General features: G+C 42.5%; 5 non-coding genes across 5 annotated transcripts; 3 read left to right on the top strand and 2 right to left on the bottom strand.

Moving 5' to 3' along the window:
• Nucleotides 1-248: 248 nt before the first annotated feature.
• On the bottom strand, nt 249-362 carry LOC140287664 (U5 spliceosomal RNA). The gene has a single exon (XR_011911789.1). It is a non-coding gene; the product is annotated as a U5 spliceosomal RNA (small nuclear RNA).
• A 411-nt stretch (nt 363-773) lies between these two features.
• Nucleotides 774-964, bottom strand: LOC140287673 (U2 spliceosomal RNA). The gene has a single exon (XR_011911797.1). It is a non-coding gene; the product is annotated as a U2 spliceosomal RNA (small nuclear RNA).
• A 3,305-nt stretch (nt 965-4,269) lies between these two features.
• Nucleotides 4,270-4,460, top strand: LOC140287647 (U2 spliceosomal RNA). Its single transcript, XR_011911778.1, has one exon. It is a non-coding gene; the product is annotated as a U2 spliceosomal RNA (small nuclear RNA).
• A 411-nt stretch (nt 4,461-4,871) lies between these two features.
• On the top strand, nt 4,872-4,985 carry LOC140287665 (U5 spliceosomal RNA). The gene has a single exon (XR_011911790.1). It is a non-coding gene; the product is annotated as a U5 spliceosomal RNA (small nuclear RNA).
• Nucleotides 4,986-5,275: 290 nt separating this feature from the next.
• LOC140287652 (U2 spliceosomal RNA) lies at nt 5,276-5,463 on the top strand. Its single transcript, XR_011911783.1, has one exon. It is a non-coding gene; the product is annotated as a U2 spliceosomal RNA (small nuclear RNA).
• Nucleotides 5,464-17,018: the final 11,555 nt, after the last annotated feature.

Below are 17,018 nucleotides of genomic sequence, written 5' to 3'. Positions count from 1 at the left end.
CGCTTCCAGAGCCGTGTTAAAGTCTACTTCGCATTCCGCACCTCCGCCCACCCGCTGCACTGAGCACTCTTCAGCCCTTTTAAATGGTATAACTTTACACTACCGCACGCTCCAGCGAGCACCATTCAAGCAACAACTTTGCACTCCAGCTTCGAACATCGGCACAGTCGCAACAAGTAAGGCGACTCTACTCAGAGAAGTCACTCTGCACAGTAACAAGATTTCTTTTGCACAGACAGAAAGGGCTTCACCCGCAAAGGTAAAGCCTGCCAAAAATAGAAACAATTCATTAGTGCTGCTCTCCACGGAAGTCTTTAGTAAAAGGCGAAAGACTTGTACATTATGAAGAGAAACCAGAGTACGATTATCCATCACTGCGGGAGCAGGGCATCAGGCTAGTTGGCATAGCCACCTTCCCCATGGTGAGCTTTGCTTGGTTGAGACGCTTGATCCCCCCCCTTGCTCCTCAGCTGACCAAGTAGGAACAATCGGGCCCTGTTCGATGGCTGCCTTGTCTTTTACTCTGTGCAAAAGACAAGGCAGCCACAAACAACACGGGAACACCGTATTGAGGCTTTGTTCTGACCGCTCATTCGGTGTCGCGTTTCTTTCAAGCAATTCTCCTGGTTAGCCCGCACTCGGCTCGCTCCCAGAGCCGTGTTAAAGTCTACTTCGCATTCACTCTCTTTTCTCAGCAGACAAAAAGAAAGTTTCATCTTGGGCTCCCTGAAACTTCCATCCTGCACCGCTGTTTGCTTTTTCACAAGAGCAGAGGAGAGCGCACCATTCCCAGCGGCACTGCAGTACCGGGTCGATGCTTGGAGTGAATGGAGCAAGCTCCTTTTTTAACTCCTATTGATAAAAATCCATTTAATATGTAGTCCTCGCATAGAGGACACATCAGACATTAAACTGATAAGAACAGATACTACACTTGATCTTAGCCAAAAGGCCGAGAAGCGATAACTGTCCACTGGTTCACGTCCGAGGGCCCTTCCTGGCACCATGCGCACTTGTAGCGGTGTTCTTTTTATGGCCATAGTGTCACTTTGCACCTCCGCCCACCCGCTGCACTGAGCACTCTTCAGCCCTTTTAAATGGTATAACTTTACACTACCGCACGCTCCAGCGAGCACCATTCAAGCAACAACTTTGCACTCCCAGCTTCGAACATCGGCACAGTCGCAACAAGTAAGGCGACTCTACTCAGAGAAGTCACTCTGCACAGTAACAAGATTTCTTTTGCACTGACAGAAAGGGCTTCATCCGCAAAGGTAAAGCCTGCCAAAAATAGAAACAACTCATTAGTGCTGCTCAACATTGTACTTTGCAGTAAAAGAAAGAGCAAATCTAAAGATTCAGGAATCCGAGAATAAGCTTACTTCCATGAGTTCTTCACGATTTCGGATTTTGCTATAAAATGAATTCCTTCACTCAAACTAAATTAAAACTGCTAAACCGCGAATCTGTTACATGCAAGGCAGATGTCAAATTCACCGAAATAGGATCTAAGGGTATTTGGCCAATCGAGCTGTAGCAGCTTTGGTAAAAGAGTATAAGTTGAAGAGTTTGTGAATAAAGGTGTGCGCACACATAGTGAGTTGTAGGAAAATAGGCAGGGAGCAATGCCGGCTGGGGTATAGGTTCTTGTATGTTGTCTGACTGTTTGATTTGAATGTGTTGTGTAAGTGTCCTGTTGAATGTTACATGTTTGGGCTTTGACACGCTTCACTGTGGTTGTTAACTGTGTGGTGTGTCCTGAAATGTTATATGTTTGGGCTGTGTGACATGCTTAATGCTTTTCAGTAGCAACCCACTTATTCATATATAGCAACTGACAACATAAGAAGTCCGGACATACTTTGATAGTAGTTGTAGAAGTATCCTTATTGATAATAGATAAACTAATTCATAGTGATAGAACAGTAGATGAACAGGTGCCTGCACATGTCTCATGAAAATAAAATGGGTGTATGATTGCTGACGGCAGAGCAATACTGCCAAACTTATGAGTTCTTGTGGCAAACTTGATTCAGTGTCTTGACGTGTATACGCTGTTTCGCTGACTTGTCACAAGAAACAAAGTGTGTTTGATAAGATCCGACCATTTTATTACAGGAGGATCAGTATGTATGGATTCTGATGTGACTGATAAACCCATTCGTATCTTAAGCATAATCTAACAACGCCCTGGCACACAATCAAAAAAAAAAAGAGAGAGCGGTTTTGTGTCCCCACAGTCCATAATGTAGAAAAGAGAGAAAAAAGCCTTTCTGATTTGGTGTGTGTGCTCACAGTGCAGAGTGTAGAGAAAAGAGAGAAAAGAAAGCCGTTTTGGTGTCACGGGTGTTGTGACTTACACACACACATTTCTGAATTGAGAAAGGAAATTATTTTAGAGGAAGCACTAGAGTTTAGATCCCACATTTGTTGATAGGTATTCATTTAATTTTTCTTTTAATCAGTTTTAAAGTGAATACTAACTGAGAAATGAAAAAGGTGAAGAGTTTAGAAGCTTGGTTCAAGAGCAAAACTTGGTTTATGATCAGCTGAGTCTCTAAACAGAACAGCAAAGGGCTTCATCGAACATTTAAAAAAGATTCAGATTGTTAGAATATCCAGAATTTATAGGAATGGTGGTGATTACTCTTATTTTCTAGAATGGAAATAACTGCACCATGTCTGTTTTATGAATTTAAGGGGCTAAAAAGTTTTGTTCTCGTTTTTCTATGATTAACCGAATGTATGTGAGAGTCCAAAGAGACAGAAGGGTTACGGCCGAGCGCTGGACCTTCCAAAAAAGATGAGACAGGCTGGACCCGTGCCATACTAGTTAAGACCTGCCAGTGGATAACAGGTTCTTTAAACTCACACAAACTCACACACGTTCGCACACATACACCCATACACACACACATTCTTGAACTTGCTGCAAGATTAAACCTTTGCATTAACTGACTCCAGCAACTCTGAGTCTCATTGAGAGACTTTTCTCAACAATTGGGTCCTCAAACCAGATCTCAACGTTTTTTCCGCTGTCCAGGGTCGGAGCTGAAACCGTGCACGGGGGAGTCCAGTACTCCTAATGAAAGACCCCCTGCTGAATTGCGGTAATTAGGGGCCAGTGTCCACTGAAAGGGGGAAAAAGGGACGAGATCGTACTTTTGAATCAATGGCCAGAAGCCATTGGCAGTGCAGGCATCAACAATAATGGTGTTATTTCACCCATTAACACTTAAGGTACCTCATGCAGTGGCTGTGATATGGTTACTTAACAAAATATCTTTACCAGACATCTCTCCTACATAACAGTTCTTCTTTCACAGCCACACCTTGTTGTCGAGAGATGTGCTACACTTAATCCATCCACACTGCTACCTACCCCACAGATGGAAAGCCTCATGATTGCATGTCAGAAATAACCATCAGTGTTTTACCCAGGCCAGACTTAACTGATATACGTTATGAAAATGCAGAAATAACTATATTTATTCAACAGATCAAGGAAAAAAACCCTGATGGCACAAATGCTACAGGATTTGCAGTAGTAACAGAAACTGAAGTTTTCTTAAAACAACCACTACCAAAAAATTACTCTGTTCAAGCAGTCGAATTGGTAGCTTTAACTGAAGCTTGTAAATTAAATAACAAAAAGGTTGTTAACGTTTACACTGACAGTCAGTATGCCTTCTCAACTGTACATGTGTTAACACAGCATTGGAAAAACAGGTATGTTGACATCCACAGCTAAATGTATAAACTACAAATATTTTAGCATTATGAGATGTTATTCAATTGCCATCTACAATGAATGACCGGAAGGAAAACCATACTGCCAAAGAATTTGTATAAATATGCTGCAGTATTGAGCCACAGACCATGTCATGTCTCAACAGGAGTGATGGAAGCAATAATGAACAAGGTTTTTACAGCATATGGTTTTACTAATTATTGAAATTTTTTTTTAGAATAAATAAATGAATAAAGTTTTGTCTAGCAGGTCAAATATGTGCAAAATACATTCCACAGGGCAATCTAAGACCAAAACGAAGATAATTCCCTAAGCCAGTGTATCTTTTTCAACATATTTGTTTGAATTTCATTATTTCATTATTGTGTAGATTTCATTGAACTAAATTAATGTTAAGGGAAACGATTCTGCTCAGTGACAACAGAGGTTTTTACCAAACGGTCTGAAATATTTCCACGTGCATAAGCAGATGCACATTGTGCCAGGAAGGGCCCTCGGACGTGAACCAGTGGACAGTTATCGCTTCTCTGCCTTTTGGCTAAGATCAAGTGTAGTATCTGTTCTTATCAGTTTAATGTCTGATATGTCCTCTATGCGAGGACTACATATTAAATGGATTTTTATCAATAGGAGTTGAAAAAGGAGCTTGCTCCGTTCACTCCAAGCATCGACCCGGTACTGCAGTGCCGCTGGGAACGGTGCGCTCTCCTCTGCTCTTGTGAAAAAGCAAACAGCGGTGCAGGATGGAAGTTTCAGGGAGCCCAAGATGAAACTTTCTTTTAATCTGCTGAGAAAAGAGAGTGAATGCGAAGCAGACTTTAACACGGCTCTGGGAGCGAGCCGTGTGCGGGCTAACCGGGAGAATTGCTTGAAAGAAATGCGACACCGAATGAGCGGTCAGAACAAAGCCTCAATACGGTGTTCCCGTGTTGTTTGTGGCTGCCTTGTCTTTTGCACAGAGTAAAAGACAAGGCAGCCATCGAATAGGGCCAGATTGTTCCTACTTGGTCAGCCGAGGAGCAAGGGGGGGTAGCAAGCGTCTCAACCAAGAAAAGCTCACCATGGGGAAGGTGGCTATGCCAACTAGCCTGATGCCCTGCTCCCGCAGTGATGGATAATCGTACTCTGGTTTCTCTTCATAACGTACAAGTCTTTCGCCTTTTACTAAAGACTTCTGTGGAGAGCAGCACTAATGAATTGTTTCTGTTTTTGGCAGGCTTTACCTTTGGGGGTGAAGCCCTTTCTGTCTGTGCAAAAGAAATCTTGTTAATGTGCAGAGTGACTTCTCTGAGTAGAGTCGCCTTACTTGTTGCGACTGTGCCGATGTTCGAAGCTGGAGTGCGAAGTTGTTGCTTGAATGGTGCTCGCTGGAGCGTGCGGTAGTGTAAAGTTATACCATTTAAAAGGGCTGAAGAGTGCTCAGTGCAGCGGAGGTGCAAAGAGACACTATGGCCATAAAAAGAACACCGCTACAAGTGCGCATTGTGCCAGGAAGGGCCCTCGGACGTGAACCAGTGGACAGATATCGCTTCTCGGCCTTTTGGCTAAGATCAAGTGTAGTATCTGTACTTATCAGTTTAATATGTGATATGTCTATGGAAGGACTACATATTAAATGGATTTGTATCAATAGGAGTTGAAAAAGGAGCTTGCTCCGTTCACTCCAAGCATCGACCCGGTACTGTAGTGCCGCTGGGAACGGTGCGCTCTCCTCTGCTCTTGTGAAAAAGCAAACAGTGGTGCAGGATGGAAGTTTCAGGAAGCCCAAGATGAAACTTTCTTTTTGTCTGCTGAGAAAAGAGAGTGAATGCGAAGTAGACTTTAACACGGCTCTGGGAGCGAGCCGAGTGCGGGCTAACCGGGAGAATTGCTTGAAAGAAACGCGACACCGAATGAGCGCTCAGAACAAAGCCTCGGTGTTCCTGTGGTGTTTTTATAAAATGCAGTGAAAAAAAAGGTGCGAATGCCCCATAGAAAACTTAAAGGTGGAGCGGAAGTGTTCGGCTGCAAGAAGGTGTGAATGTCCGACTATATTTGGTGAAAAGCAGGTGAAGCAAGGTCTGAATGCCCAACCTTACATCATCAAAAGCGAGATCAGAGGTTTTTGGCTGCAAGAAGGCCATAGTTTGCCAAAAGCGGGTAAGGTACGAATGACCGACTAAATATCAACAAAAGTGGGGGCGGAGGTCTTCGGATGCAAGTAGGTGTGAATATCCCACCATACAAGTATGGTGGAGAGGAAGCTGTGAATGGCCGACCATAGTTTGCAAAAAGCGGGTGAGAAAAGGTGCGAATGTCCAACCATACATGATCAAAACAGGGAGCGGAGGTGTTTGGCTGCGACAAGGTGTGAATGTCCACCCATAATTAATGAAAAGCGGGCAACAAGTAGGTTCGAATGCCCAACCATACATCATCAAAAGCAGGAGTGGATGTGTTCGGCTACAAGAAGGTTTGAATGTCCGAGCATAGTTTGTAAAAAGCGGGTAAGAAAAGGTTCGAATGCCCGAACATACACCATCAAGAGAGGGAGCGGAGGTGTTCCGCTGTAAGACGGTGTGAATGTCCGACCATAGTTGGTAAAAAGTGGGTATGAAAAGGTTCGAATGCCCAAATTCGGCTGCAAAAAACTGTGTTCGGCTGCAAAAAGGTGTGAATGTTTGACTAAAGTTTGTAAAAAGCGGGTAAGACAAGGTGCGAATGCCTGACAATGTATGATCAAAAGCGGGAGCGGAGGTGGTCAGCTGCAAGAAGGTCTAAATGTCCATCATTAATTGCTAGAAAACATGAAAGAAAATTTTCGAAAATCAATCCGCACATGATCATAAGTGGGAGAGGAGGTGTTCAGCTGCAAGAAGGTGTGAATGTCCTACCATAATTGCTGGAAAATGTGTTAGAAACGGTAAGAATGCCGGACCATACATCATCAAAAGCTAGAGAGGTGGTGTTCGGCTGCAAGTAGGTGTGAATGTCTGACTAAAGTTCAAATATATTAACAAAAGCGGGAGGAGAGGTCTTCGGATGAGTGGTTGAGAATTTCCAACCATAATCTATAAAATGCGGTGAAAAAAAAGGTGTGATAGAAACCTAAAAGGTGGAGCGGAAGTGTTCGGCTGCAAGAAGGTGTGAATGTCCGTCTATAGTTGGTGAAAAGCAGGAAAAGCAAGGTCTGAATGCCCAATCTTACATCATCAAAAGCGAGATCAGAGGTGTTTGGCTGCAAGAAAACGGGTAAGGTGTGAATGACCGACTAAATATCAACAAAAGTGGGGGCGGAGGTCTTCGGATGCAAGTGGGTCTGAATATCCCACCATACAAGTATGGTGGAGAGGAAGCTGTGAATGGCCGACCATAGTTTGCAAAAAGCGGGTGAGAAAAGGTGCGAATGTCCAAACATACATGATCAAAACAGGGAGCGGAGGTGTTTGGCTGCGACAAGGTGTGAATGTCCACCCATAATTAATGAAAAGCGGGCAACAAGTAGGTTCGAAAGCCCAACCATACATCAACAAAAGCAGGAGTGGATGTGTTTGGCTACAAGAAGGTTTGAATGTCCGAGCATAGTTTGTAAAAAGCGGGTAAGAAAAGGTGCGAATGCCCGACAATGTATGATCAAAAGAGGGAGTGGAGGTTTTCGGCTACAAGAAGGTTTGAATGTCCGACCATAGTTTGTAAAAAGTGGGTAAGAAAAGGTGCGAATGCCCGAACATACACCATCAAAAGAGGGAGCGGAGGTGTTCCGCTGAAAGACGGTGTGAATGTCCGACCATAGTTTGTAAAAAGCGGGTAAGAAAAGGTTCGAATGCCCAAATATATACCATCAAAAGCGGAAGCGGAGGTGTTCGGCTGCAAGAAGGTGTGAACGTCCGACCAAAGTCTGTAAAAAGCAGTTAAGAAAAGGTTCGAATATCCAACCAAACATAATCAAAAGTGGGAGCAGAGCTGTTCGACTGCAAGTAGGTGTGAATGTCCACCCATAATTCCTGAAAAATGGGTAAGAAAAGGTGCGAATGCCCAACCATACATCATCAAAAGAAGAAGTGGATGTGTTCTGCTACAAGGTTTGAATAGCCGACCATAGTTTGTAAAAAGTGGGTAAGAAAAAGTTTGAATGCCTGAACATACACCATCAAAAGAGGGAGCGGAGGTGTTCCGCTGTAAGACGGTGTGAATGTCCGACCATAGTTGGTAAAAAGCGGGTAAGAAAAGGTTAAAATACCCGACTGTACACAATCAATAGCGGGAGCGGAGTTGTTCGGCTACAAGAAGGTGTGAAAGTCCGACCGTGGTTTGTAAAACGCGGGTAAGTCAAGTTGCGAATGCCCGACAATGTATGATCAAAAGAGGGAGCGGAGTTGTTCGGCTGCAAGGTCTGAATTTCCAACCATAATTTGTAAAAACCAGGGAAGAAAAGCCTCGAAAGCCCGACTATACACAATCAAAAGCGGGAGCGGAGGTGTTCAGCTGCAAGAATGTCTGAATGTCCACCAATAATTACTCAAAAATGGGTAAGAAAAGGTGTGAATGCCCAACTATACATCATCAAAAGCAGAAGTGGATGTGTTCGGCCACAAGAAGGTTTGAATGTCCGACCATAGTTTGTAAAAAGCGGGTAAGAAAAGGTGCGAATGCCCGACAATGTATGATCAAAAGAGGGAGTGGAGGTTTTCGGCTACAAGAAGGTTTGAATGTCCGACCATAGTTTGTAAAAAGCGGGTAAGAAAAAGTGCGAATGCCCGAACATACACCATCAAAAGAGGGAGCGGAGGTGTTCCGCTGAAAGACGGTGTGAATGTCCGACCATAGTTGGTAAAAAGCGGGTAAGAAAAGGTTAAAATACCCAACTCTACACAATCAATAGCGGGAGCGGAGTTGTTCGGCTAAAAGAAGGTGTGAAAGTCCGACCATGGTTTGTAAAAAACGGGTAAGAAAAGGTTCGAATGCCAAAATATACACCATCAAAAGCGGAAGCCGAGGTGTTCGGCTGCAAGTAAGTGTGAATGTCAGATCATAATTTGCAAAAAGCTGATGAGAAAGGTGTGAATGACCGACAATAATTGCTGAAAAATGTGTTAGAAAAGGTAAGAATGCCGGACCATTCATCATCAAAAGCGGGAGAAGAGGTGTTCGGCTGTAAGAAGCTGTGAATGTCCAGCCATAATTACTCAAAAACGGGTAAGAAAAGGTAGTATTGCCAGACCATAAATGATCAAAACAGGGAGCGGAGGGGTTCCGCTGTAAGAAGGTGTGAATGTCTGACCATAATTGGTAAAAAGCGGGTAAGAAAAGGTTAAAATACGCGACTGTACACAATAAATAGCGGGAGCGGAGTTGTTTTGCTACTAAAAGGTGTGAAAGTCCGACCAAAATTCCTCAAAAATGGGTAAAAAAAAAGGTGCGAATGCCCACCCATACATCATCAAAAGCAGGACTGGATGTGTTCGGCTACAAGAAGTTTTGAATGTCCGAGCTTAGTTTGTAAAAAGCGGGTAAGAAAAGGTTCGAATGCCCGAACATACACCATCAAAAGAGGGAGCGGAGGTGTTCCGCCATAAGAAGGTGTGAATGTCCGACCGTAGTTGGTAAAAAGTGGGTAAGAAAAGGTTAAAATACCCGACTGTGCACAATCAATAGCGGGAGCGAATGTGTTCGGCTACAAGAAGGTGTGAAAGTCCGACCATGTTTTGTAAATAGCGGGTAAGAAAAGGTGCGAATGCCCGACAATGTATGATCAAAAGAGGGAGCGGAGGTTTTCGGCTAAAAGAAGGTCTGAATGTCCAACCATAATTTGTAAAAACCGGGGAAGAAAAGGCTCGAAAGTCCGACTATACACCATCAAAAGCGGGAGCAGAGGGGTTCAGCTGCAAGAAGGTCTGAATGTCCATCAATAATTGCTAGAAAACATGAAAGAAAATTTTCGAATATCAAACCGCACATGATCATAAGTGGGAGCGGAGGTGTTCAGCTGCAAGAAGGTGTGAATGTCCATCCTAAATTCCTCAAAAATGGGTAAAAAAAAAGGTGCAAATGCCCAACCATACATCATCAAAAGCAGGACTCGATGTGTTCGGCTACAAGAAGGTTTGAATGTCCGAGCATAGTCTGTTCTTATCAGTTTAATGTCTGATATGTCCTCTATGCGAGGACTACATATTAAATGGATTTTTATCAATAGGAGTTGAAAAAGGATAAGTGCGAATGACCGACTAAATATCAACAAAAGTGTCTTCGGATGCAAGTGGGTGTGAATATCCCACCATACAAGTATGGTGGAGAGGAAGCTGTGAATGGCCGACCATAGTTTGCAAAAAGCGGGTGAGAAAAGGTGCGAATGTCCAACCATACATGATCAAAACAGGGAGTGGAGGTGTTTGGCTGCGACAAGGTGTGAATGTCCACCCATAATCAATTAAAAGCGGGCAACAAGTAGGTTCGAATGCCCAACCATACATCAACAAAAGCAAGAGTGGATGTGTTTGGCTACAAGAAGGTTTGAATGTCCGAGCATAGTTTGTAAAAAGTGTGTAAGGAAAGGTGCGAATGCCCGAACATACACCATCAAAAGAGGGAGCGGAAGTGTTCCGCTGTAAGATGGTGCGAATGTCCGACCATAGTTGGTAAAAAGCGGGTAAGAAAAGGTTCGAATGCCCGAATATATACCATCAAAAGCGGAAGCGGAGGTGTTCGGCTGCAAGAAGGTGTGAACGTCCGACCAAAGTTTCTAAAAAGCAGTTAAGAAAAGGTTCGAATATCCAACCAAACATAATCAAAAGTGGGAGCAGAGCTGTTCGACTGCAAGTAGGTGTGAATGTCCACACATAATTCCTGAAAAATGGGTAAGAAAAGGTGCGAATGCCCAACCATACATCATCAAAAGAAGAAGTGGATGTGTTCGGCTACAAGAAGGTTTGAATGTCCGAGCATAGTCTGTTCTTATCAGTTTAATGTCTGATATGTCCTCTATGCGAGGACTACATATTAAATGGATTTTTATCAATAGGAGTTGAAAAAGGATAAGTGCGAATGACCAACTAAATATCAACAAAAGTGTCTTCGGATGCAAGTGGGTGTGAATATCCCACCATACAAGTATGGTGGAGAGGAAGCTGTGAATGGCCGACCATAGTTTGCAAAAAGCGGGTGAGAAAAGGTGCGAATGTCCAACCATACATGATCAAAACAGGGAGTGGAGGTGTTTGGCTGCGACAAGGTGTGAATGTCCACCCATAATCAATGAAAAGCGGGCAACAAGTAGGTTCGAATGCCCAACCATACATCAACAAAAGCAAGAGTGGATGTGTTTGGCTACAAGAAGGTTTGAATGTCCGAGCATAGTTTGTAAAAAGTGGGTAAGGAAAGGTGCGAATGCCCGAACATACACCATCAAAAGAGGGAGCGGAAGTGTTCCGCTGTAAGATGGTGCGAATGTCCGACCATAGTTGGTAAAAAGCGGGTAAGAAAAGGTTCGAATGCCCGAATATATACCATCAAAAGCGGAAGCGGAGGTGTTCGGCTGCAAGAAGGTCTGAACGTCCGACCAAAGTTTCTAAAAAGCAGTTAAGAAAAGGTTCGAATATCCAACCAAACATAATCAAAAGTGGGAGCAGGGCTGTTCGACTGCAAGTAGGTGTGAATTTCCACCCATAATTCCTGAAAAATGGGTAAGAAAAGGTGCGAATGCCCAACCATACATCATCAAAAGAAGAAGTGGATGTGTTCTGCTACAAGAAGGTTTGAATGTCCGACCATACTTTGTAAAAAGTGGGTAAGAAAAAGTTCGAATGCCCGAACATACACCATCAAAAGAGGGAGCGGAGGTGTTCCGCTGTAAGACGGTGTGAATGTCCGACCATAGTTGGTAAAAAGTGGGTAAGAAAAGGTTCGAATGCCAGAACATACACCATCAAAAGAGGGAGCGGAGGTGTTCCGCTGTAAGACGGTGTGAATGTCCGACCATAATTGGTAAAAAGCGGGTAAGAAAAGGTTAAAATACCCGACTGTACACAATCAATAGTGGGAGCGGAGTTGTTCGGCTACAAGAAGGTGTGAAAGTCCGACCATGGTTTGTAAAACGCGGTTAAGAAAAGGTGCGAATGCCCGACAATGTATGATCAAAAGAGGGAGCGGAGGTTTTCGGCTGCAAGAAGGTCTGAATTTCCAACCATAATTTGTAAAAACCGGGGAAGAAAAGGCTCGAAAGCCCGACTATACACAATCAAAAGCGGGAGCAGAGGTGTTCAGCTGCAAGAAGGTCTCAATGTCCATCAATAATTGCTAGAAAACATGAAAGAAAATTTTCGAATATCAAACCGCACATGATCATTTGCGGGAGAGGAGCTGTTCAGCTGCAAGAAGGTGTGAATGTCCAACCATAATTCCTCAAAAATGGGTAAAAAAAAAGGTGCGAATGCCCAACCATACATCATCAAAAGCGGAAGCGGAGGTGTTCGGCTGCAAGAAGGTGTGAACGTCCGACCAAAGTTTGTAAAAAGCAGTTAAGAAAAGGTTCGAATATCCAACCAAACATAATCAAAAGTGGGAGCAGAGCTGTTCGACTGCAAGTAGGTGTGAATGTCCACCCATAATTCCTGAAAAATGGGTAAGAAAAGGTGCGAATGCCCAACCATACATCATCAAAAGAAGAAGTGGATGTGTTCTGCTACAAGAAGGTTTGAATGTCCGACCATAGTTTGTAAAAAGTGGGTAAGAAAAAGTTCGAATGCCCGAACATACACCATCAAAAGAGGGAGCGGAGGTGTTCCGCTGTAAGACGGTGTGAATGTCCGACCATAGTTGGTAAAAAGTGGGTAAGAAAAGGTTCGAATGCCAGAACATACACCATCAAAAGAGGGAGCGGAGGTGTTCCGCTGTAAGACGGTGTGAATGTCCGACCATAATTGGTAAAAAGCGGGTAAGAAAAGGTTAAAATACCCGACTGTACACAATCAATAGTGGGAGCGGAGTTGTTCGGCTACAAGAAGGTGTGAAAGTCCGACCATGGTTTGTAAAACGCGGTTAAGAAAAGGTGCGAATGCCCGACAATGTATGATCAAAAGAGGGAGCGGAGGTTTTCGGCTGCAAGAAGGTCTGAATTTCCAACCATAATTTGTAAAAAGCGGGTAAGAAAAGGTTCGAATGCCCGAATATATACCATCAAAAGTGGGAGCAGAGCTGTTCGACTGCAAGTAGGTGTGAATGTCCACCCATAATTCCTGAAAAATGGGTAAGAAAAGGTGCGAATGCTCAACCATACATCATCAAAAGAAGAAGTGGATGTGTTCTGCTACAAGAAGGTTTGAATGTCCGACCATACTTTGTAAAAAGTGGGTAAGAAAAAGTTCGAATGCCCGAACATACACCATCAAAAGAGGGAGCGGAGGTGTTCCGCTGTAAGACGGTGTGAATGTCCGACCATAGTTGGTAAAAAGTGGGTAAGAAAAGGTTCGAATGCCAGAACATACACCATCAAAAGAGGGAGCGGAGGTGTTCCGCTGTAAGAAGGTGTGAATGTCCGACCATAGTTGGTAAAAAGCGGGTAAGAAAAGGTTCGAATGCCCGAACATACACCATCAAAAGAGGGAGCGGAGGTGTTCCGCTGTAAGACGGTGTGAATGTCCGTCCATAATTGGTAAAAAGCGGGTAAGAAAAGGTTAAAATACCCGACTGTACACAATCAATAGTGGGAGCGGAGTTGTTCGGCTACAAGAAGGTGTGAAAGTCCGACCATGGTTTGTAAAACGCGGTTAAGAAAAGGTGCGAATGTCCGACAATGTATGATCAAAAGAGGGAGCGGAGGTTTTCGGCTGCAAGAAGGTCTGAATTTCCAACCATAATTTGTAAAAACCGGGGAAGAAAAGGCTCGAAAGCCCGACTATACACCATCAAAAGCGGGAGCAGAGGTGTTCAGCTGCAAGAAGGTCTCAATGTCCATCAATAATTGCTAGAAAACATGAAAGAAAATTTTCGAATATCAAACCGCACATGATCATTTGCGGGAGAGGAGGTGTTCAGCTGCAAGAAGGTGTAATATATATAATAATATAATTCCTGAAAAATGGATAAAAAAAGGTGCGAATGCCCAACCATACAACATCAAAAGCAGGTGTGAATGTGAGATCATAATTTGCAAAAACCTGATGAGAAATGGTGAGAATGCCCAACTATACACCATCAAATGCGGGAGCGGAGGTGTTCGGCTGTGAATAGGTGTGAATGTCCGACCATACTTGCTGAAAAATATGACAAAGCAGTTTTCACTTGGTTTGAGTGAAGGAATTCATTTTATATCAAAATCCGAAATTGTGTAGAACTCGTGGAAATAAGTTTATTCTCGGATTCCTAAAGGTTTAGTGTTATTCTTTGGTATACTGCAAAGTAATACTTTCTATTTTGTTGAAACCGATTCAGACATGGATAAATATGAAGGACAAAGCAGTTTTAACTTGGTTTGAGTTAAGGAATTCATTTTATATCAAAATCCGAAATTGTGTAGAACTGGAGAAAATAAGCTTATTCTCGGATTACTAAAGGTTTAGTGTTGTTCTTTGGTATACTGCAAAGTAATACTTTCTTTTTTGTTTAAACCTATTCAGACTTGGATAAATATGAAGGACAAAGCAGTTTTAACTTGGTTTGAGTGAAGGAATTCATCTTATATCAAAATCCGAAATTGTGTAGAATTGGTGACAAGAAGCTTATTCTCGGATTCCTAAAGGTTTAGTGTTGTTCTTTGGTATACTGCAAAGTAATACTTTCTTTTTTGTTGAAACCTATTCAGACATGGATAAATATGAAGGACAAAGCAGTTTTAACTTGGTTTGAGTGAAGGAATTCAATTGTATATCAAAATCCGAAATTGTGTAGAACTCGTCAATCGACGCTTATTCTCGGATTCCTGAAAAGGTTTAGTGTTGTTCTTTCCTATCCTGCAAAGTACAACGTTCTTTTTTTGTTTAAAGCTATTTAGACATGGGTAAATATGAAGGACAAAGCAGTTTTAACTTGGTTTGAGTGAAGGAATTCATCTTATATCAAAATCCGAAATTGTGTAGAATTGGTGACAAGAAGCTTATTCTCGGATTCCTAAAGGTTTAGTGTTGTTCTTTGGTATACTGCAAAGTAATACTTTCTTTTTTGTTGAAACCTATTCATACATGGATAAATATTAAGGACAAAGCAGTTTTAACTTGGTTTGAGTGAAGGAATTAATTTTATATCAAAATCCGAAATTGTGTAGAACTCGTGAAAAGAAGCTTATTCTCGGATTCCTGAAAAAAACTAGTGTTGTTCTTTCCTATCCTGCAAAGTACTACGTTCTTTTTTGTTTAAAGCTATTTAGACATGGGTAAATATGAAGGACAAAGCAGTTTTAACTTGGTTTGAGTGAAGGAATTCATTTTATATCAAAATCCGAAATTGTGTAGAACTCGTGAAAATAAGATTATTCTCGGATTCCTAAAGGTTTAGTGTTGTTCTTTCCTATCCTGCAAAGTACAACGTTCTTTTTTGTTTAAAGCTATTATGACATGGATAAATATGAAGGACAAAGCAGTTTTAACTTGGTTTGAGTGAAGGAATTCATTTTATATCAAAATCCACAGTTGTGCATTATGGCAGCAGAATTGTAGTCTGAATACCTTTTATGCCAAACAGATTTTCCTTGCCAAGGGAAGTTTTATAAATGTTTATTGTTTATGTTTAAAATATATAAACTAGCAGAATAATTAATTCATCCGCCTGGTCCCTCCCACCCCGGAGAGGGCAGCCAGAGACTGGCTGCAATAGGCATCCCCGCAACCTGGGACCCAACACAGGGCAGGAGGGCCTTATGTCCACCAGGCTCAGGGCCTGCAGTCACCATATTCAGGGAGCTACTGTACCCACAGAAGGAACTGCTTTGTCCTTCATATTTATCCATTTCTAAATAGCTTTAAACAAAAAATGAACGTTGTACTTTGCAGGATAGGAAAGAACAACTATAAACCTTTGCAGAAATCCGAGAATAAGCGTCGATTGACGAGTTCTACACAATTCCGGATTTTGATATAAAATGAATTCCTTCACTCAAACCAAGTTAAAACTGCTTTGTCCTTGATATTTATCCATGTCTGAATCGGTTTCAACAAAATAGAAAGTATTACTTTGCAGTATACCAAAGAACAACACTAAACCTTTAGGAATCTTAGAATAAACTTATTTCCACGAGTTCTACACAATTTCGGATTTTGATATAAAATGAATTCCTTCACTCAAACCAAGTGAAAACTGCTTTGTCATATTTTTCAGCAAGTATGGTCGGACATTCACACCTACTCACAGCCGAACACCTCCGCTCCCGCATTTGATGGTGTATAGTCGGGCATTCTCACCATTTCTCATCAGGTTTTTGCAAATTATGATCTGACATTCACACCTGCTTTTTTTTACCCATTTTTCAGGAATTATGGGTGGACATTCACACCTTCTTGCAGCTGAACACCTCCTCTCCCGCTTTTGATGGTGTATAGTCGGGCTTTCGAGCCTTTTCTTCCCCGGTTTTTACAAATTATGGTTGAACATTCAGACCTTCTTGCAGCCGAAAACCTCCACTCCCTCTTTTGATCATACATTGTCGGGCATTCGCACCTTTTCTTAACTGCTTTTTACAAAACATGGTCGGACTTTCACACCTTCTTGTAGCCGAACACATCCCTTCCCGCTATTGATTGTGTACAGTCGGCCATTTTAACCTTTTCTTACCCGCTTTTTACCAACTACGGTCGGACATTCACACCTTATGGCGGAACACCTCCGCTCCCTCTTTTGATGGTGTATGTTCAGGCATTCGAACCTTTTCTTACCGGCTTTTTACAAACTATGCTCGGACATTCAAACCTTCTTGTAGCCGAACACATCCAGTCCTGCTTTTGATGATGTATGGTTGGGCATTCGCACCTTTTTTTTTACCCATTTTTGAGGAATTATGGTTGGACATTCACACCTTCTTGCAGCTGAACACCTCCGCTCCCACTTATGATCATGTGCGGTTTGATATTCGAACATTTTCTTTCATGTTTTCTAGCAATTATTGATGGACATTCAGACCTTCTTGCAGCTGAACCCCTCTGCTCCCGCTTTTGATGGTGTAATTTCGGGCTTTCGAGCCTTTTCTTCCCCGGTTTTTACAAATTATGGTTGGACATTCAGACCTTCTTTTAGTCGAAAACCTCCTTTCCCTCTTTTGATCATACATTGTCGGGCATTCGCACCTTTTCTTACCCGCTTTTTA

This window comes from Leuresthes tenuis, unplaced genomic scaffold, assembly GCF_036924035.1.
Source record: "Leuresthes tenuis unplaced genomic scaffold, fLeuTen1.0.hap1 SCAF_161, whole genome shotgun sequence".
In the NCBI taxonomy this organism is placed as follows: domain Eukaryota; kingdom Metazoa; phylum Chordata; class Actinopteri; order Atheriniformes; family Atherinopsidae; genus Leuresthes; species Leuresthes tenuis.
The sequence above is the reverse complement of the archived record's forward strand: the minus strand, read 5'-3'. Positions and strand labels throughout refer to the sequence as shown.